The 26,245-nt window shown below is 38.1% G+C and overlaps 1 protein-coding gene, 2 long non-coding RNA genes and 1 other non-coding gene across 4 annotated transcripts in view; 3 read left to right on the forward strand and 1 right to left on the reverse strand.

Moving 5' to 3' along the window:
• Nucleotides 1-26,245, forward strand: part of LOC123881079 — a 283,317-nt gene that overhangs the window by 185,144 nt on the left and 71,928 nt on the right. The gene's annotated exons all lie outside the window — the stretch shown is intronic.
• The window catches only part of LOC123881049 (probable GPI-anchored adhesin-like protein PGA55), a 73,937-nt gene that overhangs the window by 35,051 nt on the left and 12,641 nt on the right, over nucleotides 1-26,245 (reverse strand). The gene's annotated exons all lie outside the window — the stretch shown is intronic.
• LOC123881083 lies at nucleotides 1,434-23,617 on the forward strand. Its single transcript, XR_006799408.1, has 3 exons — nucleotides 1,434-1,443; nucleotides 15,061-15,068; nucleotides 23,495-23,617. It is a non-coding gene; the product is annotated as an uncharacterized LOC123881083 (long non-coding RNA).
• On the forward strand, nucleotides 9,288-9,369 carry Trnas-uga. The gene has a single exon. It is a non-coding gene; the product is annotated as a tRNA-Ser (tRNA).

Genomic DNA, 26,245 nt, shown 5'->3' on the forward strand with positions numbered 1-26,245 from the left:
CTTAGCACGGGTCCCTCTCCGAATGAGAAGGGTTTAGGTCACAGTCTGCCACGCTGGCCCAGTGAACTTCACACACCTTTGAGAACATTATGGAGAACTCTCAGGCAGGTTTTCTCACGATGTTTTCCTTCACAGTTAAAATAAGTGATAAGAATTCAATTGTTTAGACTAAGTTACATCTGTGGTGCTCTTTTTATAAGTTTGGTCCCGAAAACATACCCGAATCAGGTCTTTCCAAGGTGAATAAGATTTGTTTTGTAAATCAGCCTATAAGACGACGACATTATTATTCCGCTTGGTCTAATCAAATTGGTTTTTTAAAGAACTCCAAAGGATAGATTTAAGTTTGTAAAACTGGAAGTTACATTTAAAGGCTAATAATATATGAACGTCGACTTTAGTGATTTTCTTGATGGTTTAGTTAATTTTTCGCAATGATGTAGTCAGCAGCTACTGGTGAAGTACTCGTGATCAGCTTAGCGATTCAGCGCGGAAATGCAGCAAGCATTCTTGGAACCATTCCACGCAGCGCATGATTCGTATATCAATTATTGCCACTAGTCAATTAGCTTCACGTTATTTGGACGACTCAGGTCACAGGATTGCTGTGAATACTCAAATCGCCAGCATGCGGTTCTGTGGCCACGTCACTGTGCCACGTAAATCTCTTCAGAAAATAAATTACTCTATAGCTGTTATCGCATCGAAAGAGCTAAATTACTTCATTACTTCATACTTTATCCCTCCGAGCATACTGTGCTCTTTCCATAGCACGCTCAGCGAGTTTGTGGAGCAGCCTCGCTACCAGTGTCCAGTTTATATCCCAATAATTAGAATCTTGTATTTATAACATCTTCATCATCATCATCACGCGCCCTCTTCGAAACGATGTTTTTGCGGTCATCATACAAAAGCTTCTCTAACTAAAGCCGCCTCTTTCGACTTCGGGTAACTAAAACCTGTTCACCCCCTTATAATATTATCGTCAATAATAATATGTTAAAACTCTAAATATTTGCTACACCGCGTGGGATTTGTAATATTTGTGTAAAAACTGCAAAGTCCGTAAAACTACGGCAAACATGGATCAATATTTGCCTGCAAACAGCGAAACGCACGTGGTCTAATGATTTGTTTACCGCGACAATTGCGCACAGAATATCTACTTCTATAAATTGAAGAATATCTAGATATAGGAAATTAGGTGTGGAATAAAAGAAAGGAAGGAAACTTGTTGGCTTAAACACTGAATATGAACAGAAAATTGTTATTTGTTATGCAAGGCTGCAAAGTTGATATTTTGTCGCGAGAGTTTGTATTGAATTCCGAGCCAGCGAAGGATTCTAAGGTTAAAAATAGAATCCTGAGCGTAGTGAGGAATTCAAAGACTCGAGCGCAAATAAATTTCATGATTCTAGGTTAGCGGTTAGTACCCTATACTAGGTTTTCTTGACAGACACGTCAGACGGACAGACAGACGTGATCAACGTGATCCTATACGGGCTACTTTTCTATATTTCTATATATGCTATAAGCGCTTATTTTCTAATAACAATATGGAGTACGCGCAAAAAGTACTTACCTACCTACCTACCTAGTACCTACTCAGTAAAAGTAAAGAAAATATTCCCAAACGATTTTATTTATCACTAGCTGATACCCGCGACTTCGTTCGCGTGGATGTAGGTTTTTTAAAATTCCCGTGGGAAATCTTTGATTTTCCGGTATAAAAAGTAGCCTATGTGCTAATCCAGGGTATAATCTATCTCCATTCTAAATTTTAGCCCAATCCGTCCAGTAGTTTTTGCGTGAAGAAGTAACAAACATACACACACACACACACACACACACACACATACAAACTTTCTCCTTTATAATATTAGTGTGAAGATCGTCACGTCAAAATATTAAAAAACATCGCATAGTGCATCTACTCGTATCACCTACTATAAACTCGTCCGTAAAAACATCTACTTACCGCAATTCCAATCAAAGTCTTTTAGTGAAAAAGCTCAGTAAAAAATAAACTCAAATTGGATACGCGCACAATAATTATTGCTTCAATTTCACGGTGGCGCCAAAACCGCTACTTGTGGTTGATTTTTTAGGGATCCGTAGCCGAAAGCTATTGGTAAGCCTCCACTGACCGTCCGTCTGTCAGCGGGCTGTATTTCATAAACCGTAATAGTTAGAGAGGTAAGAGAGTTGAAATTTTTACAGTGTTTATTTCTATTGCCGGTATAATAGAAAACCGTGATGGTGAATTTCAACATGACAGCCAAGCAAATCAAAAAGTACATAGTGTTATATATCTTGCACGATGGTACGGAATCCTTCGTGTGCGAGCTCGACTCGCACTTGGCCAGTTTTTATTTTTATTTAACTTATTAGGTCAACGTTCTCTCCTCTCTCGCCAATCTCGGAATGTACCTGTCGCAAAGCCAAATAAATAAATAAAAATAAAAAGATGTCGAACGGTTCCTTACAAACTGGTATGAGATAATAATATGCGGTACTTTGTATCATTGGCTAGGTATTTATCTGCTAAGGAATGTTGAAAACAACGGAATGTGTTTTTAAACGACAGTAAAAGCAGAGTGAACTAGAGGGAACTCTCGTTTTGCTTTTGCATTGACGATATGTCAAATGAAGGGTTCCGTACCATTGTATAGTGCGTTTCATCGAATAGTACCTATAGCGTTATGTTGGCTCCCTGTCTGTCCAAGTCATTGGCACCATATTTGCATAAGAAGACGCAGATTTTGTTTATTTTCATTTGATTTTTCTGAATGAATGAAATGAAAATCAAATGAAAATAAACAAAATCTGCGTCTTCTCATGCCAATATGGTGCCAATGACCACCCAACAGACAGGGGAGCCAACATAACGCCATAGGTACTATTCGATGAAACGCACTATACAAGAATCAACACTTTTTTTTTAATTTTCATGGCGGCCATTTTGAAATTTTTACTACTTATTGTTGTTATAGCGGCTATAGAAATACTTTTGTGAAAATTTTCAAAAGAAAAATAAAACCGACTTCAAAAACGACAAACACTAAAAAGTAAAAAATAACTTTTGTTTAGCTACACGTGTAATGTACCTAGGTATGAAGTCGAGCGAGCATATTAAAACAAAATTAGAAATCCAAGAGTGAAGCTCGCCCGACTTCATACCTAGGTACATTACACGTGTAGCTAAACAAAAGTTATTTTTTACTTTTTAGTGTTTGTCGTTTTTGAAGTCGGTTTTATTTTTCTTTTGAAAATTTTTTATTTCACAATTTTTAGTGGCCCCACTGTACTATAATATGCTGTGCCCTGTTAAAACCCTACTGTTTACTAAGCTATTACACTGATCGCGAGCAATTTGCTCCTATCCATTGAGGAGTTCTGTTCTCCATCTCCGAAGATATTCATCAGATCTTCACCAAATTTATATGGGACCACCTGCACAGTATACCCTTTCAAACAAAAAAAAAATTTCCAAATCGGTCCAGGGGTTTTTGAGTAATCGGGGAACATACATAAAAAATATAAAAAAAAAAAAAAAAAAAAAAAAAAAAGATTCCGACGAATTGAGAACCTCCTCCTTTTTTGGAAGTCGGTTAAAAATTGCAACTCTCTACCTATAACGGTTCACGAAATACAGCCAGCTGATAGACAGACGGACGGACGGACAGCGGAGTCTTAGTAATAGCACGTAATAGGGTCTAGTTGGCACCCTTCGGATACGGAACCCTAAAAAGTCGAACAATCAGCCAAAAGCAGTGATTACGTGATCCAACACATCACTAGCACTAGCCTCTACAAATGGGATTGATCGTTAGTGCATTTTTTGCTGTCAGCTTAAAAGCTTACACTCACATGAAGCAAGACTTCACTGAACGCGCGCGTACGAGTGACGGATTTCAGTAACGAGTGTAGAAATACGAACTCTAAGGAATACAAAAGCTGTGCTTAATATTTTTTTTTCCTATTCAGTTTCCCAAGTGTTTTAATTTCTTTTTTATCCTATTACAAGTGATAAGTAATGTGAAGTCTATATCCATGCAAAAATTAAGTCAATCCATTGCCCTGTTGCGGCGTGATTGAAGGACAAACCAAAACAAACACACTATCGCATTATTATTAATGGCATATTAGTAGTAATTTCAAGGGCTAAGAGCCACGTTACTCTTTCGGTCGCGCACTGTGTGTGTGGCTTTATTTATATTGAAGATGAGACTTGTTTAGCGAGTTCCGAGTTGATAGAGTCCTTAGAATTACACCTATATGGTAATGTGTGCAAAAAGGCAACGTATACACATAGACGAACGGGTAAAAAACACGCGCGCTATAACGACTGCAGACACAACTAGCTTTATACATGAACATTATCATTAGGAGTATACAAGTAGACATTTCAAATACAGAAGCAGATATAGAGATGTTTCAAGAATAAAGCCCTTTTAACTAAAGATTGCCATAGAAAAGTTACATATTAAATTTTACCGGATATAGCCACAAATTCACAATTTTCGGATTTTTCCTTTCACTTGTGCTACAAGACTTACCTACCTGCCAAATTTCACGATTCTAGGTCAACGGGAAGTATCCTATAGGTAGGTTTTCTTGATGGACGCGATAGACGGGACAGACATACAGACAGACAGATAACAAAGTGATCCTATAAAAGCTCCTTTTTCCTTTTAAGGTACGGAACCCTATAAAAGAAAAGCTTAGGAATACTAACCACGAAGGTAATCGTCAGTAAAAACAAACCCTTAGCTGAGCTTTGTTTGAAAAGCTCTACTCCAAAGGGATTAGTTGGTGTTATGTGGAGATAAGCTGGGGATCAGCAGGAACATGTTCGTTGAGTGGTTCGCAACAGAACGTTGCGTTTGCCGCATTAATTAATTATGTTCATAATACTAACTTTGTAATGTCGTACATGAAATCCATTTATCACTACCCATATAATAAATGCGAAAGTATGTTTGTCTGTTGTTTTGTTGGTTTGTCTTTCAATCATGCCACAACAGAGCAACGGATTTACGTGATTTTTTGCATGGATTTAATTAAAATACCTGGAGAGTGACATGGGCTACTTTTTAACCTGGAAAATTAAATAATTGTCACAGGATTTCAATAACTTGAATCCGTCCGGACAAAGTCGCGAGCATCAAAAGGAATAGCTGACTGACTGATTTATCAACACAGAGTTCAAATTAGACTGATCGGGCTAAAAGGTAGTGCCAAGCGGAGGTCAGGGGTTCGATTCCAGACGCGTACTCTAAATTTTCGGAGTTATGTGCGTGTTATTTTAGGTGAGTACATATGTATATGTAATTCAACAATATTGATATCTCGAGGAGACCTGCATCACATGAGTAAATATTACTCTGTGCCTGCATGCCTGAGAGTCCTCCATAATGACCTCAAAGGTGTGTGAAGTCTGCCAATCTGCACTCGGCCAGCGTGGCGGACTGCGAGTGAAAGGAGATCAGTACTCTAATGGACTGGCGCTGAGTGGAGATGATGATGAAGCTACATCATCGTACAGAGTAGACGCGACGTAGGCTAGCTCTAAGACCAAAGTTAGATCGAAACAGGTCTATATCTCGATGATTACATTACGATCGGCGCGGGCGCATAGTTCGCCTGACTCACCGCGTGATCGCGCGTTTTTGCGCGTTTTTTGCGCTTTTTTACGTTTTCGCAACAGGTCGGACTAGCTCCGCCGTTTGCGTACATTGCGTACATTGCAACACTGAGATAATGAGGACGTTGCTATGAGAGGAATTCACACACGATTAAACGTTTGGAGTAGGTACTGCAATAATTTAAAAAAATAGAGTTTTCGTGAGAATTTGGTTCTCCTACAGCCACAGTTTGAAGCACATCACTTGACACCATTGAAAGCGCCAACGCTTGACACGCATCAGCAGCGGTCTTCAAGAAGACCACAGTAATAGAGAGAGACGACATTCGCCAATCAACTGACCCACCTACGACGCTCGACACTGTTTCCGCCACAGGCCACATAACAGCTGAGCAAATAGGTAAAATACGTCAAACTACAGACTAGAGGAAAACTAGAAGGAGCTTTGAGAGTTGAAATATTCACAGAATTTCTATTGCCGCTAGAACAACAAATGAAAATAATTTCAATATGGCCGCCATGAAAATAAGTGGTTTTTCTTATACGATGGTGTAAACTGTAACCCATCGTGGGCGAGTCCGACTCGACATGACCGTTTTTCTATTTTATTCAAAATTCAAAATATTTTTATTCAAATAAACTTTTACAAGTACTTTTGAATCGTTAAGTGGTCAAGTGCATCTACCACTGGTTCGGAATGTCTTTCAAATCCACGCTCTTAATCATTTACATAATCTTCGATTGTATAATATGCTTTTCTCAGGAGCATAATTATAAGAGATTTTTAATCTTGTGTAAAGGCAAGTCCAAAATTAAATTTTGTAATAAAAAATTATACCCATTCCCATATTTTTTTTTAACATAAACTTTTGGACCTTCCTGAGGTGGAGCGTATTCTATTCTCATTCTGAGAGGAGACCTATGTGTGGGTGATAATGGGGTGAGTTGATGATGATGAAGAAGATAGATATTACCATCTTTGTGTTTCATTCAGTCTGCGCATAAACAAACAGCAATAACAGAATTACCGTGACGCGAGTGCAGCGAGGCACAATGTGTGATTCGCCGCAGACACACAAACAGACAATGCGCATTGTCTTCGATTATCTCCGTCACTCGGTCACAAGTGGACAAACATTGCTGTTAATATGTAACTTTATTGGTACTAATATTATAACAAAACTAGCTCGCTCGCCCCGACTTCACTCGAATGGTTTTTTTGACAATCCGAGGTAAAGGTAAGGGGGTGGAATTTTCAAAAATCCTGAAACACCAAGGTACCTACTTAGGTGTAGGTTTATTTTCACGCGAAAAATCAAATACCAATTTCCACAAATATAACTTGAAAAATCACAGATTTTTATAAGTACATTATAAACTTTATTCCCCTATTTAAACCCCTTAGGGATGAATTCTAAAAATAATAAGAGGAACAATCTTTTTAATTTGTAGGTAAGTATATCAAGTCTCTGAAGCTTCACCAAAAGAGGTGAATCTTCGTAAGTATATGATTATGTGTCTCCTAGCTCGCCGATGACAGCAGCGTGTAAAGCAGCTAGTTGGTACTTAGAGGAGCCATCACAGAGATTACTGCAGTAGGTATTCTACGCACGAACTGACCCTCAGGGTAACTCGCTGATTGATAGAAACCGAGCTCATTTTTTCCATTGAAGATTTTCTACGAAACAATATTTTAATATCACCCAGTGAAGCAGCAATGTAGAAGAACCAACAATGAAGAAAGGTGGCTACCATTCAGCGTTAGACATTGAATTAGCGAATCACCTAGCTGGACTTGATACAAGATAGCCAGATTCTTCATTATTTCAACCTATTGTACCTGCACTTTAGTGAATAAATCATCAATCCTCAATTAAAGTATGTCATACATTTCGATGGCAGTGATGAGTTTACACAAAAGCTTGCACGAGGCTGAGTTGCAAATTTCAGTAGGTAGGTAGGTAGGTAGGTATATTGACAATTTAGCAAGTGCAGGCGCAGGTTTAACGTCCTCTGCGTTGTCAATGACCCAGTTAGCTTATTGCTGGCCTAGCCTTACCCCCCTCCCACTTGGCTAGAACAATCAAACTTCCATGCCATTCTCATCCTTTCCCAAAATATACTAAGGCCTAAATCCCTATGAACAGTTTTGACAATCGTTACTCGTCAACTGTAAAATTAATTTGAAGTTTGAACAACTGAAACTGCAAGCCATTGTCGTCTTTCCCACGTGGGCCGACGGCTAGGTTTTGCATGATGGTGGTCAATAACCGGCAAACTTATGGCACCTGCTATTGTTAATTACAAAGCATTATTATCGCAATTAGATGCGAAATCATTCGCGGATTACCGAATATTACCTAAGTATTGTGGTAGGTATTTTTATTTTAGTTTCAATAATAGCAATTGTTTCTCTATTGAATTTCCATAAAATAGTTGGGCTTGTTTTTAAGTCCATGCGCTTTTATGAGTGAGTGGCTTACTAACAATTTATCAATTAGCGACCGTGGCTTCACTCGGGGAAAATATCGAACCTCTATATTCCCTATGTCGTGCAAATTTTGGAAAATTCGGCCTTATTTCTTGTCTACGTACATTATAAAAATTTCAACGTTCTAACTTGACCATAACTTGACTCTTGACACATATTATTATGACAAAGTAAATATGACTATAGACTATACATCAGACTATGACTATACTCATTTTCAAAAGTTGTACTTTAAATTTACCATAATGATACATCAAAATAGGACCTATTTTCTTGAATAATAAAGTTAAAAAAACTCCTAATTTTATTGGACCGTAAGGCAAATTAATTTGAAGATGTAGCTATGCTATATCTATATTACTAACTAGCTGATGCCCGCAGCTTCGCCCGCGTGGATTTAGGGTCTGAAATCCCGTGGAAAAGTTGTCACAAAGTTCCTATATCGATTTAAAAAAAAATTACGCAAATCGGTTCAGAAATCTCGGAGATTTCGGTGTACATAGGAAGAAAAACACAACTCCCTTTTTGAAAGTCGGTTAAAAAAGTAGCCTATGTTACTCCCTGATCAATCTTCTACTTGTCTGTGAAAACCCCGTCAAAATCGGTCCAGCCGTTCCGAAGATTAGCCTTTTCAAACAGACAGACCTTTTCTTCTAAAGGAGCGATACGGAACTACATTTTTTGGTGCGAATAAATCTGGTTCTTCAATACAGACAATACTTAACCCAGGCAAATAAGTATCATCACTTCATTCATTTATAAAAATGCCCAAGTCAATAGAATAGATACTTTTCTTTGTAACTAGACCACATCGGGAACCACACTAACTACTCACTCCAGACTCTACTTTCTCTAATTACTTATTATCGAATCGAATACAGCTTACTTTAAAGGATCGCTGTAATCTTAGCGTTAGGTAGTAACAATAATTGCAACTGAATGATATCATAATTCACAATATTAAAATATCGAAAAAACGGACAAAAAATAAACTTATTAGGTATAACTCCACATCATAATAATAAACATATCGCTGGAACCGGTTATTTTATAAAAATAATAGACATTCAATGAAGTCACTCTTTCATAATAGACTTATCATAAAGTGTATCGCATGAAACAAAGCAGTATTTCAAGTCAGCTGATATAGCTGAGGTGTCCGAGTGGTTAAGGAGTTGGACTTGAAATCCAATGGGTTCTACCCGCGCAGGTTCGAATCCTGTCCTCAGCGGAGTACTGTTTTTAATTTTTTTTTACTTAATTTATAATAAAATGTCAAGGTCTACAGATAAAAGTATATAATGGAAAGTTAAAATTTACAAAAAAAAAATGTAAGAAAACACAGAGTTATTGTTTTGTTTGTCACGTGTATAATAATAATTTTACAATTGACTGCAATTAAAGTACCATGTCTGCCTACTGTATACTTATCGATGACATTGTTTATTTGATTTCATGTTTAAACACCATAACAATGCCATTAATAACGTTATTTTTACCTTCATTGTCTATGTCTGAGAATGTGAAATGTGAGCCACGCAAAAAATGCCTGTTTCAGGTTTGCGTCAAGAAAAATCCCATAATATGCAGGATGTTAGTATATTTTATCACTAGCTGTATAATATACTGGCAGGAACTAAATATGGGTAACAGTTCAACTTATCCAGTTACCGAATTAAGTTACCGTTGCTATCAAGCACAATAGATTGATGTATACTGTCGCAGCTTGAAATCAGTCATCAGTCAGTGCCATACTCCTTCTAGGTTAGCCCGCTACCATCTTAGACTGCATCATCACTTACCACCAGGTAAGATTGTAGTCAAGGGCTAACTTGTATCTGAGAGATATTCTGCTCACTAAGTTTTCCATGGAATAGTTGTGGACTATGGTAGAGTATTTAACCCCCGACCCAAAAAGAGGGGTGTTATAAGTTTGACGTGTGTATCTGTGTATCTGTGTGTCTGTGTATCTGTGTATCTGTGTATCTGTGTATCTGTGTATCTGTGTATCTGTGTATCTGTCTGTGGCCTCGTAGCGCCTAAACGAATGAACCGATTTTAATTTAGTTTTTTTTTTAATATTATAGTTCTTAATTACATTGTCACGTGGCGCTACCGGTGTCGGTCGGTTCACACGCCAATATGACGGTATTGTTTATAATTGCTCATTAATTTAAAACATATTTTACACGAGCTGATAGCCGCAAGAAATACATCCGTGTGGATTTATCATATAGGTTTTTAAAATCCCGAAGAAAATCTTTGATTTCGAGAGCATTGAAGCTGATGATTCAATAAAGATTCAAAATTTATGTATTCTATAGGTTTAGCACAAAAAGGTATCCTTATTTTTTACTATAATCCATACTAATATTACAAATGTGAAAGTGTGTCTGTCTGTCTGCTAGCTTTTCACGGACCAACAGTTTAACCGATTTTGATAAAAGTACAGAGTTAGCTTATATCCTGTGGAAAGACATAGGCTACTTTATATCCCGGAAAATCAAAGAGTTCTTACGGGATTTATAAAAACCTAAATCCACGCGGACGAAGTCGCGGGCATCATCTAGTATTTTGTAACCCCCGACCCAAAAAGAGGGGTGTTATAAGTTTGACGTGTGTATCTGTGTATAGGTATGCGTATCTGTGTATCTGTCTGTGGTATCGTAGCTCTTAAACAAATGAACCGATTTTAATTTAGTTTTTTTAGTTTGAAAGGTGGCTTGATCGAGAGTGTTCTTAGCTATAATCGAAGAAAATCGGTTCAGCCGATTGAAAGTTATCAGCTCTTTTCTAGTTTTCTTATAGAGGTTTTGGGGTTTTTTAAATTTTGAGTTATATATGTTATAAAAGTCAGTAAGAACGTACGAATAGACAACCTCGGTACTAGTAAACACTGTATTCCAGTGGGTTGACTTCCCCCATACCTAAGTACCTAATTAAATGTGTTAGCATGGTGCGCTAATGGTCGGTCGGAATAAAGTAGACAGAGTAACTACTTGGTGCTACTAGGTCATACATCATCCTCGTCTGCGCCGAGCGCTGACCTTCGGAGGAACGAAGGAGGAATTCGTAATTGACCAAAATTACGCGTTAGGTTTTCCCTGTTGCACACACGACATAAATAAACAAATGTCATCGTTCAACAAACGTGAGTCAAAGAATTGTCTTTTCTAATGCAAAACAATATTAACTGTGACTAGAGGATGCCCGCGACTTCGTCCGCGTGGATATAGGTTTTTGAAAATCCCGTGGGAACTGTTTGGTTTTCCGGGATAAAAAGTTGTCTATGTCAATAACATGGACGCAAGCTACCTGGGAGCGGATGGGCCTTTAGGAATCCCGTGGGAACTCTTTGATTTTCCGGGATAAAAAGTAGCCTATGTCCGTCCCCGGGATACACCTACGCTAACTCTGTACCAAATGTCGTCAGAATCGGTTAAACTGTTGGGCCGTGAAAAGGTAGTAGATAGACAGACAGACGGACACACTTATAATATTAGTATGGATATGGATTAAAATGTTATAACAATAAAATTATAAGTGGATGTCGAAATTGTATCAAGAGTCGAGAACTAATTAATAATGTTCATGTATGAGATAAAATACGAGATTGAGTATGAGATTTTGTCACTAACAATGCGTTGTTAGTGACAAAATGTTATCAATGAATTCACCTATAATTTCCTCTATGGCCAAATCTTTTCAATGGCCCACTAGGTGAGCTATTTATCACACTTCACACTAATCACACTAATATTATAAAGGCGAAAGTTTGTATGTGTGTGTGTGTATGTTTGTTACTCCTTCACGCAAAAACTACTGGACGGATTTGGCTGAAATTCAGAATGTAGATAGATAATATCCTGGATTAGCACATAGGCTACTTTTTATCGCGGAAAATCAAAGAGTTCCCACGGGATTTCGGAAAACCTAAATCCACGCGGACGAAGTCGCGGGCGTCAGCTAGTATTTTCATACATCCATGAGCTACTCGTAACTTCAGATGTACAGTGGAGTTTATGTTTTCATTACACATTTTATAGACACGCACGGGTAACCTATTGCGCACTTCGCACCGGTAACCTATTGCGAGTTTCGTAGGGATCTCTAATTTTTCGAAAATAATATATGGCTTAAGTTATTTAGGAATAATATAGCTTTCTACTAAAGAATTCAAAATCGGTTCTGGTTTTCCAGAGATTACCCCCTACAAACAAACTTTACCTCTTTATAATGTTAAGTATAGATTAGCTTCGCCTGAAACTTCGTTACAATGTAAGAGAATCTAACAACTTACTTTAGTACATTGATGTTTTTTAATCAGTTGTCAATTTAAAACTTTTTTAAAGCGCTTTGGGAGTTTGAAAATACATATTCGCAGTAGAATCGATCTCAAAATAGAACGTTCCGATCGTTCGTTATATTCGTATCACAAACAGGTATACCAAATCCGTAGAGATACAAGAGCAAGTTACATAAACAAAGGTTAGTTAGATTAGGTTAGGATTAGCAGCAATGCGACAAGATAATCTGCGCAGCTTCCGCATAGCCGCTGCCGTCTGCCGCGTGCCTGCTTCGCCTTCTATCGAGAATTGCTTCATTTACAAGCATGATGGCACAGACGTCTGCCGAGGTCCTTCGTAAGAATGAACTAATGCTTTCAGAAAGTTTTTAATCCAAATGAACAGCCCAATGAATTGGATTGGAAACTTTACCTAAACTGTTCCTCTTATGAACCCTTGAACTACAACTTCAACATAGTATTCGTATGAGGTAATCACTCTCTTCCACGCAATCCACGCGGCAAGAAACAGAGAGAAATGGAAGAACATCGTAGCAAAGATTGCATCATAAGGGGAGCCACGATCCTCAAAATTGAGGAAACGACGCAGGAAGAGGGATCACTCTCTTCATTGCCGAGGGTCGTATCTCTTTCTATTTAATACATATCAAATGGTAGAAGCTTTCTGGCATAATAATATTATGGCATGACAGACAGACAACAAAGTAAAAAAACCCTTATATGATTATAAGGGTATTTTTTTCTCTGGAGTTTTCACACGTCTCTCCTCGTCTCCATGAGGTTATGGTTCATTATCAATTGGTTAGAACATTCTTAATTCAACCGGCATTGAGTGTTGGAGTGAGGCTGTACGCTAATGGCGAGGAAAACCCTGCTTCCTGAAGACGTGACCCACATGTGGAGTGTGTCTAAACACACCTACTTATTGTGCGCTCTTGACTCCGAGGCGGCTGATTGCCGGCTTGTTAGCAGAAATACTCCGCCATTGACTCTTCGCTGAGGCTTGTACTTGTTCTTGTGACTGTTCTTGAATACCCGTGTCACAAAAAATACATATTTAAAAATTTATAACCGACAAGTGAAGGTTACAGTGACTAGAAAAGAGCTGATAACTTTCGAACGGCTGAACCGATTTTCTTGGATTATAGCTAAGAACACTCTCGATCAAGCCCCCTTTCAAACAAAAAAAACTAAATTAAAATTGGTTCATTAGTTTAGGAGCTACGATACTACACGCAGATACACACGTCAAACTTACAACACCCGTCTTTTTGAGTCGGGGGTTAATAAATGAGGTGCCGAGTGGATGCATGGGCGAAGCATAAAGAAAAACTAGTCAATTGCGTGTCAGTACACGCATGCGGTAGGGTTCCGTAGATGACTGGTTGTTAAAAACTTTGACGGTTATTATTTTGTAAACGGTATTTTTCTAAACTCCCACAAAATGTAACTTACCTGGTACATAAAATATCACTGAGAGCTAATTGAATAAGAATATAATGTTGTGGTAAAAAAAAATTACTATCGGAAGATTTAAAATTTTTAAAAACTACCTATAACAATCAGAGAGGGGAGTATTTTCCAGACAATCTGTACCGATAACTATTCACAACAAAATCCGTTATATAAAATTAAATTCGCACTCCATTATTCTAATATTATAATTTCATGTTAATTAATGCTAATACTGGGAAGGTTGTAAGTTGTAACGTAACATATATGTATACCTACACACCTACCTACTTGTTATGCATACTGCCTGTTATAAATAGGCATAACGCTTCTTTTGATTAGTTTTTTGTAAGAGCCTTGTAAAAGGATTTCACCTTCGGGCAATAAGTAGGTAAGTCTACGGTAATTTATGAAGAAATAAGGTACTCCTAGTAATTTGCAAATCTGCAGTCCCCGAATTCCCCGACTTTAACCAGGATCTAGCGCCTGTTAAATATTCATAACAGAATCTTAAACATGGCATACAGCTCCGAGCTTTAGAGAGGGCATTTGCAAAGGTCGAAACTCGGTAAAAATCAGGCCAGAAAGAAAATGGATCAATCCGAAGCATACATCGTAGCTACCTACCTACATCGATGTATGTTTTATAAAGCTAAATATCACAAAAACTGTTATTTTCAAAAGGTTTCAATAACAAAAAAATAGATGAAAGGTAATCTAAAAAAAAACTTAAAAATATCAATGAAAAAATCCCAAAGAAGTACGAAATTCAGTTAGGTCGACGTCAGATGAAAATGTGGAATAAAGAATTAACTGTTTCGATTCTTAATCATTCTATAATATTTAGAATTTATTCTGTTCATATAAACCTACTAGCTTATGCCCACGATTTCATCCGCGTGGACAACGCAAATTTCAAACCCTCATTTTACCCCTTAGGGGTTGAATTTTCAAAAATTCTTTCATAGCGAATGTCTACGTTATAACAGCTATCACCATGCCAAATTTTAGCCGGATTCGTCTAGAAGTTTGAGCTGTGCGTTGATAGATCAGTCAGTCAGTCAGTCAATCAATCAGTGAGTCAGCTCTTCCTTTAGGTTTCAACATAACCTACAAACCCACCCAAATGAACAATCAAAGAGAAATAATTTAAGCTGTAAAAAGATAATGAAGTAGTCCAAGTAGGTGAACAGTTATTACAGTTACATATTTCGGTTATTGGTCCACCGCATGAATATTGAACACATCTCCGCAGACAAGGTCACTTGTCCAGCACGCTGGCGCGGTCCACCACACGCGAAAGTGGCCCACTTTCACACGCAGCAAATACTAACAGACAGACGACCCGAATTGCTTGCCGAGATAAGATTTTAGCCTAACGAAATTGGGTAGTCTTTATGATGGATAGCTTGCAACTTGACAACCTTCATTGTATATTTTTGGCGGTGATGATGCAGACTAAGATGGAGCGCGCTTGCCTAGAAGATGCGTATTCACTAAACCTTAAACTAATATCAAAGGTGGACGGGAAACCGATGCCGGAAGGGAAGGATGTCTTATATCCTTGCGGTTTAAATGAGAAACGAAGAGGCAAACGTCCACGGTTCTAAAGTCACACACAACGGTATAACGGTATCAATATTGCATTGCCGAAAACTGATTTTGTTGATAAAATGATAAACGTTTAACGGTTTCGATTTATCTTTAAAACATATTGTAGAGCTAATAGTTTCAGACAATACTAATGGCTTAAAGATAGTTACGAACAATTAATTACGTATCATTAGCAAATAAATAAGTCTTTTGGAAACTGTATTTTAGATAAAGAAACATACTTTTTTTCTTGATTGATTTTACGCTTGATAAATAATATAATTAGAGTAGGTAAATAAGTAAATAGTTACAACTTTATTGAAAAGAAGTTTAACAGTCGTTTTGCTTTTGGCCTCCACACTAAAGAACCTGTATCGAGGAGACCTCAGGTATGCAAAGACTTTATCATAATATAAAGAGACTTTGACTGTAAAACTAACGTAATGCAGAGAGAGCATAATTTAATGCAGTAAAAAGTAAGTCAATAGGTATATACATTTGCAGAGTGCACGCAACGTAAGGTATTTAGTTATTTCATGCAAACGTAACACTTGCATGTAACATTACACCCAGTAACGCATCATTTAAATATTAACTAGAACATCCCATTCGTATTTTGAGTATCATGAAATACATATATTACAAATTAGAACCATAGATAATATACTAATATCTGCTATTTAGATTAGAACCTTAGAATATCTGATGCTTACGACGTCATCAACGTGGATCTAAGTTTTTTAAAACCCGCGGGAACTCTTTGATTTTCTGGGATAAAATGAAGCCTATGGTATTCTTCAGGTTTTTAACTATTCCCACGCAAAAAATCACATCGATTCGTTCGACACATAATACGCAGACTTTGCAATTGTGTATTGTGGAGTGAAACGCAGGAAAGAAGGTAAGTAGTTGAATGTGTTCTGAAAGATCTGTGGAGTTTTGTATGTTAGTGGTGTGTAATGCTTTGCTTTTCCTGCTTCTTTAGTAGTGGAAGGGCGGGTGGTGCCGCATATCGCACACCACATGTTATGCCATACAGATATCTGGTTTACCAGATTATAGCAAATTAAGCTTGTACTTAGTTCCTTGTTGGAACTCCGCAAAGTATACGACTGCTTGTTTCCAACTAAATTCCTATAAGCAAAGAAAACTGTCCTTCTCAAACAAGGTAAAGCAATTAGGCATTCTAAGGTCAACATGTCCTGAGGATGCTTCGGTGTCGGGGCGAAACGTGCGTCGAGTGGTTTTGGGATTTGTGTGGTGTTGCGTGGTGGTGGTGCGTATTGCTTGTTTAGTGACTGGCTTTTCCTGCATGTTTATCAGTGGGAGGGCGGGCGATGCATGTCGCACGCTGCATGTTGCACCATACAGATTTGTTTGGTTTTGGTTCCTTGTATAAGGTAAAGACAAGCAAATGAAAAGCTAACACAGAACGCTGATGCTCATTTCAGAGTGATGAGACGCGGGAGGCGCCGGAAGTGGGTCACGGGGCACAGGTGTTCAAAGACAGTAGGTATAAAGTAGGTAGGTAGGTAGGTTCAAAGGCAGGTAGGTTTTACTGTGTCACAGCTGCATATGGATGTCAAACAATACCGATGACATGCGTATATTAGACGACTAGCTAGTGCCCACGATTCCGTGTGGATTTAGGTTTTATGAAAATGAAGAAACCATTGATTTTTCACCGCCGGGAACTGACAGACAGACAGGATGTTACTACATACTTACTATGATTTTTAAACTGAAAAGTTGAAAAGGTATAAAATATAATTGGTTTACCAATAGAAAAGATTCGTAGCTAAAAACCAGAAACAAGTGTATCTTTTGAGTTTATATCAATTTGGAGTTTTTTCATCTCTAGAACGATCAAATCATTAGTATCTAAGTACTATATTTTGGATTAGCTCAGGCTCATTTCACTATATCAGCTAAAGTTTCTAAGTCTCTACTCAGTCGTTGTCAAATATTACCAATTTGTAGTTGGCCGTCGCGTTGTACCAAGACCAGAGACAAGCGTATCTGTATAGACTTTGCACCTTTTTTTTGTCTGATCATTATTCATTAGTACTCGTATCTACTATTTATTAGTACTACGATTTGGATCAAGTCAGGCCAATACTTCAGTGTGAGACGACTTTTTAGGGGGAGGAAGGTCGCCCATGCGATGAACCGACCAAATTAAATCTGCTGTGGGCGGTCCCTTGCACGAGTGTACCAGGCTGTCAGCCAGCAGGGAGAAGTGGCGAATGCTCGTGAGGCGTATAACATCTCCCCTCAAAAACGTTGCTTCGTGATGACCAGGACCGTTCCGCCAAGAGTGATACGACGAAGAAGAAGAGAGGACTTTTAACCCGCCGGACTGACGATAGCGGGAAGTGGGTGGATGAGGAAGGCGGAGGATCGTGATCGTGGCGCGCTCTTGGGCAGGCCTATACCCATCCAGCAGTGGACGCAACAGGCTGATTGCTTTGATTTGATTATATCAGCTTTGTTGGTTTTAAATTTTATTTCCGTTGAACATTCCAAAGTTCATTGTGATTTATTATAATGGAACGTGTATCTAAAAACTGGCATCGAATGAAAAATAATAAGCAATTACGTGGAACATTGTGTTGGTGATCGATTGGTCACAGTCGTCACAGCCGATTGTTGACTGAAGGAAGGACGCGCCACGCTCGGGCTATCAACAACATAGTAGATGCCCACGTGCACATTTGAATACATAAGATGATATATCTTACACACATTCAAACTTGCTCAGCGAGCTATGGAGAGGGCTATGTTAGGATTTTCTTTGAGGGATAAGATCCGAAATGAGGAGATCCACAAGACAACCAAGGTCACTGACATAGCCCAAACTATTAGTAATATCAAGTGGCAGCGGGCAGGCCATGCCTGTCGTAAAGGCGATGGCCGTTGGAACAGGAAAGTCCTTGTGTGGAGACCGCGTAAAAGCAAGGGTAGTGTGGGATGCCCTCCAGCACGATGGACCGACGATATAAAGCGACTGGCGGGAACTGGCTGGACGAGGAAGGCTGAGGACTGGGTGTGGTGGCGCTGTTTAGGGAAGGCCTATGTCCAACAGTGGAGTCCACAGGTTGATGATGATGATGATGATCTTACGCACAAGTCGATATTGAGGATAATGGTTTTAAGTGTGATGACGCAAAAACAAACAATTTATTCTAATAAATCTTGTGAGTCAGTATTGTTGCAGCATCAAAACAAATGAGTCTCAGATTTTGAACTACAATGTGGATAACGGAACACTTCTCAGTGGTGGATAATGTCCGTAACATCGCAGGTGCTAATTATTGTACTCGTATATCGATGCTAACATCCCGTTAGGTAACTGATAATAATAATTATAGGACCGATGTGCACATGTACCAAAAAATTATGAGTCTCGTAAAATATTCTAGTGGGAGATAAAAGAGGACTTAAAAACTCACGATACCCCGATACCACGTTGTAATTGCAAAACCTTTATTGTGTAGATAAGTTCTAGATAAACAAAACAGTTAGGCACATTTTTAGTCCAGTTTCGTGCTGCGCTAAAAACATCTCAAACTGCACTGTTTTGTGTCACCAAAATCTCAATCACCCGAATTGAGTTCAAAATAAATAAGAACGTTCAAAATGAAAGGCGTGAAATTGTTCGAGGGCCACAAAAACATCGGGCGCTCTCGTCCGCCGGAATGACAATGTGTCATAATGATTCATAAGCGGTATTGTGAGTTGAGGAGGTTGTGAGTCAGGCTAGCGGACGTAAAACTGTACACATAATAACCCTAAGGGTTTAACGCAGACAGACAGACACTATTGAAAGTTTAGCCGATGAATGCCCTATGGACGTTAGAACTTAGAAGCACAGAATAATAAGCTCAACTGAGTCCTAGTTCAATCCAGAATATAATTCGAAAGATAGTTTAGATAAATAGAAAGGAAGTAAGTAAAGCTGAGAAAGCAGCAAAATGAAAGATGAAAATCTCTAGACAATTTAAACTTTGTAGAGATTTTATTGTAAACTAATCTAAATCCCTAAAAGGAAAAGGTGACTGGCTGATCTATCAACGAACAGCTCAAACAACTGGACTGATCGGGCTGAAATTTGGCATGCAGATAGCTATTTATGAGGTAGACATCCGCTTAGAAAGAATTTTTGAAAATTTAACCCCTAAGGGGTAGGGGTTTGAAATTTGTGTAGTCCACGCGGATGTAGTAGCGGGCATAAGCTAGTAATATAAGTATATCAAGTAAACATGTCGATTTGACTCAATCGTGGTCACTTAAAGTCCAGCATTATGTAAACAAAGACCCCAAGACACCGCGTCAAACAATACGGTAATATTCCGCGATAAGGTATAGTGTGGTAACGCTGCAATATTTCCAGAAGAAATTATCGTGGGTTTTAACATATTATTACTTGGCAATATTAAAACAATGGAACTCATAACTAACTTAAAACGTAACTTGTCATCTAAGTTCTAACTCAACAACTGTTCTAATCATGTCCTTATGTGCAATGATGCCAAAACAGTTAGCTGAATTCCACACGGATCTTCTTTGCGTGAGAAATGATCCTTTCGGTCATCCGATAAGGCAATATTAATAATATAATTAATCTTGGTTTAAAGCTGCATTTTTTTTACAATAGCCAACTCTCGTCCAACATGGCATGGCAATTGTATAAATTAATTTGCATTAGCCTGGAGGCGATATTTATTTTAACATTAGTTAAATAACTGTTCTTCAAGTTGCAGAATAGTTCAGTAGGTAATAACCTCACGACTTATAACCCCGGATGTGATCTAGACAAATTGTCTCGATTCGTTTGATTGATCCAAGTGAAGAAATTGTCCTCTAAGCTGACTCAAAGTTATCCTTTGGCAGCTTTACAAAGCTGCATTGCTGCATAAAACGAAAGGTTAGATTCAAATTCATAAGTCTTTCAAGGCTTGGAAAAATAAGTCGAAGTTACCTATAAAGAAAATAAAATAAATTGAGAATACTTAGAATACTTATTGCACGCCATATCCACATGAAACTGGTAGGAGAAACGTCTGAATAATTATACCTAGATATAGTAAGTAGGTAGGTAGGCGAGGCTTATGGCTAAATAAGTAGTCATTTCTTCATGACATCCGTCCAAATTTTCACGAAAAGCATTTTCTCAAATTCCGATTGCAAAATTTAATTTAGATTGTTTTTAACCCCCGACCAAAAAAGAGGGGTGTTATAAGTTTGACGTGTGTATCTGTGTATCTGTGTGTCTGTGTATCTGTGTATCTGTGTATCTGTGTATCTGTCTGTGGCATCGTAGCGCCTAAACGAATGAACCGATTTTAATTTAGTTTTTTTTGTTTGAAAGGTGGCTTGATCGAGAGTGTTCTTAGCTACAATCTAAAAAAATTGGTTCAGCCGTTTAAGAGTTATCAGCTCTTTTCTAGTTTTCTTGTAGAAAAGAAGGTTAGATAACCGTTAGGTTCATAATATTATGTCAATAGACAAATGTCAAGCTGTCAAGATGGACGTTGCCTAAATACATAATTATTTATTTGAAAATGATGTTTTGGAAAACTCGATACTTCGGATCGTCGGGGGTGTTATAAATTTTTAATTTACACTTGTGCTTTATATTTGATAACAATAAAAGCAAGCAAGCATGAACGCACGAGAGCTGTGTAGTGTGCATAGAAGATAAAAGGAAAATAAGTACATTGTTGCCATGCCTATGTATTTTTGATTTGAGGTTCCAAAATCCAAACAAAGTAAGTAAAGATGCCCATTGATCGCGTAGGAGGACTCGACGAAGCCGAAAGTTTCACGGTCCAGCTTAAGGTCGACCGGTGATCGGGAAGATGAAATTAAGTAGGTACTCGATGGGTCAAAAAATAAAGAAAACTTTGTAGGTATAATAAAATACAAAGTAGATTTTATTTTTAAAAAATCAAAGCAAACATTTCGATGTTTTTATTGGATTGGTTGATGTTTTGCATAATATTATTGTTTTGAGTATTGACACTTGAAACATCTAAATAGCTCGGAGGCTACATATACTTTAGTTACCTAATGTAATAAATATAAAGTTTTATTTTTAAGAAGTTCTGTGCGAGAAGCTTCTGGGGCCTATTTAGTACAATAATGTCACAACTTTATACGGCTTGGATAATAAAAATCCCTGTAATTTTTTTAAATTAAATGATAATATTTACATAATGCAAACACTTGCATTTGCATTTTGAACAGTTTTTGTTCATGGATATCACTACCCATAATATTATCACTATAATATAAATGGGAAAGCGTGTTTGTTTGTTGACTTGGTTTTTGTAGTTTTATTGGTTTGTCCTTCAATCACGTCGCAACAAAGCAACGGATCAGCGTTATTTTTGGATGGTCATAGTGAAAGTCCTGGAGCGTGACGTAGGTTAGTTTTATCCCGGAAAATCAAAGAGTTCCCACGGATCCACGCGAAAGAAGTGTCCTATAAGAATTTTACTTGTTGTAGTATAAATTCACCAGCATTTCATTTTCCGATACTTATGCCTACAATTAGAAAGGTTTAGCGTGAAATCTAAACATAATGATAACTTGTACTTTTCCAATTATTATTTATGTATGATTGTTAACACTGCAGTTGTATGAATGTGTGTCGGGTCGTCCACTCGTGGACGCGCATACCAACACACACTTTGCTTATTCAAATCGTGTGTGCAAGGAAAGTGGAGAACCTCCGCTCGATACACCTCAAAATATGTCTTATGTCGTTAATCATAAGAGCTATAATAGCATACGTGGATAGCTATAAGCGATTGGTTTATAATGCATAAGCTATATATAGCAACCATGGAGTGAATAAGCATTGTGGGTGACCAGCTGATTGTTAATGTTACATCTTATACAGTAATTTTACGATAATACTCGTCTGTATTTGGAATAACCTGTGTAAATATTTAGTTCATGCTCTACAATTAATGTCTGCGCAAAATATAAAATTCTACTTAAATAAACACTAGGTAAGAGTAAAATAAGAACTATGAAAACTAGGCGCTACTTACAACTTATGAAAAGTTTCCTAATACGCGAAAGTCTGCATAAACTATAGATAAGGGATGGCGCCCACCGCAACGCTTTGCAGCACAGTAGCGATACAATCGCAAAAAGGTCGCGATACAATAGCGATTCGTTCCTGTCCTGTATTCGTATTACCTACCTAACTTCGCCCACAAGTCTGTATCGCTACAGACTGTCGCGATTCAGAATTACATTGAAGATACCTAGCGCGGCTGTATCGCTACAAAATGTCACAATGGGCGATGCCCCCTAAGCAATAGAAGATAATATTTTGTATAAAAAGTTACAAATGCAAAAAACACCTACCTAAGCCTAGGGCATTTTACGTGAAGGAATTCCCAAAAGAGCAGGTTCCCAAACCCTTTTTTTAAACTAAACGTATAAAAAAAGCAAAGGCTGCGAACTAGGTGTTTGGTAAAATACACCTCTGAACCAAAAAGGACAAGAAATTGCTTTATCTTAAGTTCAAGTAAGGATACAGATAACATCTCCAGGCATAGAAACGTATAGTCTGGCGTAAAGATTGAAAGATTATCATGTAATTGTCGCATTGCCAAACAACTGTAAAGTGTAAACTAGACATCAGATAGTTTCGCAACCCGGTGCGACATACTTTCACTTCTAAACTATATATCCAGGTTTCACGTATTATATTACAAAAAAAACTATAAAATTAAGAACATCACAAATTATTATCAAGGAAAATATGGGTCCCTGGCCACTAGGTAACTTAAAAAAAATTGAAAGACCAGCGAGGTGGCATAAAGAGTCTGTGAAATCAACAAATCTTCGACCTGTCTAAGGGTCAATTTAATTCAAATAATTTCGACCGTTTGCGGCTATAACGTGTTATTTCGGAAAAGTGTAATTTTTAACTTACAATGTATAAACCTATTTATCCTGGGTATAGGTATTATAATATGATAAGACTTACATTCAATTTATTTTGTTTCTTAATCTATGATACTGGACAGTTAATCCCACAGAACACAGTATCCTTCCAAACTCGACAGAAAATAATTTACAGCCATTGCAAATCTTTTTTATACAAGTGTAAATTAAAAATTTATAACACCCCCGACAGGTAAAGGTTACAGTATCTAGAAAAGAGCTGATAACTTTCAAACGGCTGAACCGATTTTCTTCGATTCGATTTGCTTCGATAGCTAAGAACACTCTCGAGCAAGCCACCTTTCAAACAAAAAAAACTAAATTAAAATCGGTTCATTCGTTTAGGCGCTACGATGCCACAGACAGATACACAGACACACAGATACACAGATACACACGTCAAACTTATAACACCCCTCTTTTTGGGTCGGGGGTTAAAAAATCAAATTTTTGAAATAACACGTAGTCACAAACAGGCGATTTAAACATTTTTTTCTTTGAAATTCAAAAAGATAGAAGAGCTGTGATTAGCATAGTGGTTAAGACGTCCGCCTTCTATTCGAGAGGTCGTAGGTTCGATCCTGCTGGGCACTCACCAGTTGTGTGTGTTTCAAGCAATTCAAATAAAATACTTAATTTGTTTAGTGAAGGAAAACATCGTGGGGAAACCAGCATGCCTGAAATTCATGGTATTCTCAAAGGTGGGTTTGGTGAGTAAGTACCAACTCGTAAGTATTCGTATCTAACGCCTTAACTTACTTGCCACAAAACAACGATATTTTAATCACTCTCGCGATATACCTTCTACATATACTTATTAGCTACTTACTAAGTATGTGGTGGTACAAGATTCCCCATGCTACAGTAAACATGCAGGTGCATCCACCTACAGCTGGTGGGCGTGGAATGGAATGCTGATGCAGGACTTGTATCTACGGGAACGTAGTACAGTCAGCAACAAAGATTGGTTTGCATCAATCAGTACATACAAGCGACTGTGTGCAAACTAGCTTTGTTTTTGACTGTACTTCGAACGACATACAACCAAAGCGAACAAAATATGATCAACTAGCTGATCCCCGCGTCTTCGTTCGCGTGGATATAGGTTTTTTTTTTAATCCCGTGTTTCTGGTCGGGGCGGCGACTACGACGCAAGCGCCCCTCCTTGCGACATCCGTGCGACCACGTCGCGGCATCACATCGAGTCTGCACTGCTTATAGGCTAGGAGACCTTTAACCTAACTTTATTATGCGTTGTTTAGAATCTTCTCCATACTCTTTTTGTTTAATTGTGAGATAGGCTTGCGCATGACAACAATCATGCCTGAGAAATGGAGCAATGAAGACGCCTATTCACTCTTGCCCTGAAGGTATTCAAGTTGTACTTCCAGGAAACACGGATGCCGGAAGGGCATTTCACACCGCGGTTCCCGTCAGCCCCCGATTCTCATCTCGATTCAGAACCTCAACACAGGTCAGAAGCCCTAACGTAGCTTTTCAAGGTGCTGAAATGGCGATTTCGCACCGGAAAGTACAGCGCTGGACGAGCTCTTAGGGTGACATTTATAGAGCGCACTTTGACTTTGCTTAGACTTTTTTTAGTTAAAACGAGACAGATTTGTGCCAGCGATATATCGCTGTCTCGTTTTAACAGCGTCTTAAGTCTGAGCAAAGTCAAAGTACGTCGCTGGACTTCGTCTGTGTCGGTGTTAGCTGGCGGGCGTGCTCTGCCTTTTTGGAGTGTTTTTTTTTTTTTGTTAAAACTGACTGGAAAGCGCTCTAAGGGGGTGCCGTGCGTATGTCGGCGAGCGCTGGTACAGACGGGGTCCATACTCGTATAGTTTAACTAACTTGTTACAAATAACTACAAACTTGAAATTGGCTAATCTTTGTAAAGCCAGAAAAAAAGAGAAAAAAAAAAAGTGCGTCGCTCTATAGATTTCAACATTAGCTCTTGGACTACAGGGCGCAGACGCAAGCCGCGCGAGTTGCCACGAGATGCTCGCGATTCAGTGAGCGCACAATCAATTACATTACGCAACTTAAGCGTTTTGTACACTACCTACAGCCTACACCTCCGACTGGCCGCGCCGCCCGGTGCTTGGCATTCGATGCGCGAACAGGATTCATACCTGCTTTACTTACTGTTTTAATTGCATAAGCGATTTATCTATATTTGGTTGCATGAAACTGTAAATATGTAAGACAAACTCACAAACACTTAAAATTCTCTTTTATAAGTGCACCTGTAATGGACAACCATACTGCAGTGAGTTTGTATATTATAGTCATAATAGTATGGAAGTTGTTGGTGAGAATTAAAAAAAAATTATATAAAAAACTATGATATTAAAAAAAAAATGTTATGTGCATCCTCTGCTGGGTATAGATCAACGTAAGACTCGCCACAGAATATAATTTTGTGCAAGCTGTAACGTCATCACCAGTTCCACCAGGCGATATCACAGTCAACAGCTAACTTGTCATCAATTAAAAAAAATTAAGGAAACATAATTTCAGGATGAACAAAAGAAAGTTATTGTGCAGGGTCAAAGATTTGTCTTATACCTACTCTGAGTGCATCATAAATAAAAACAGATATTAATTTGTAGAGCGTGTCTACAAAATGTTATTGCGCTTGTTCTTTACTTACTCAATATTCAAAGGAATCAACCTTTTTCCGTAACTACGGTGTGCGATTAAACGGCACTTTTATAAGATTTTAAAGACAAGTGTGCCCTAGACATGCCCTAGAATATTGGCATAGATTTTGGTGAGTTTAATTTCC

This window comes from Maniola jurtina, chromosome 3 (assembly GCF_905333055.1).
Source record: "Maniola jurtina chromosome 3, ilManJurt1.1, whole genome shotgun sequence".
NCBI classification, from domain to species: domain Eukaryota; kingdom Metazoa; phylum Arthropoda; class Insecta; order Lepidoptera; family Nymphalidae; genus Maniola; species Maniola jurtina.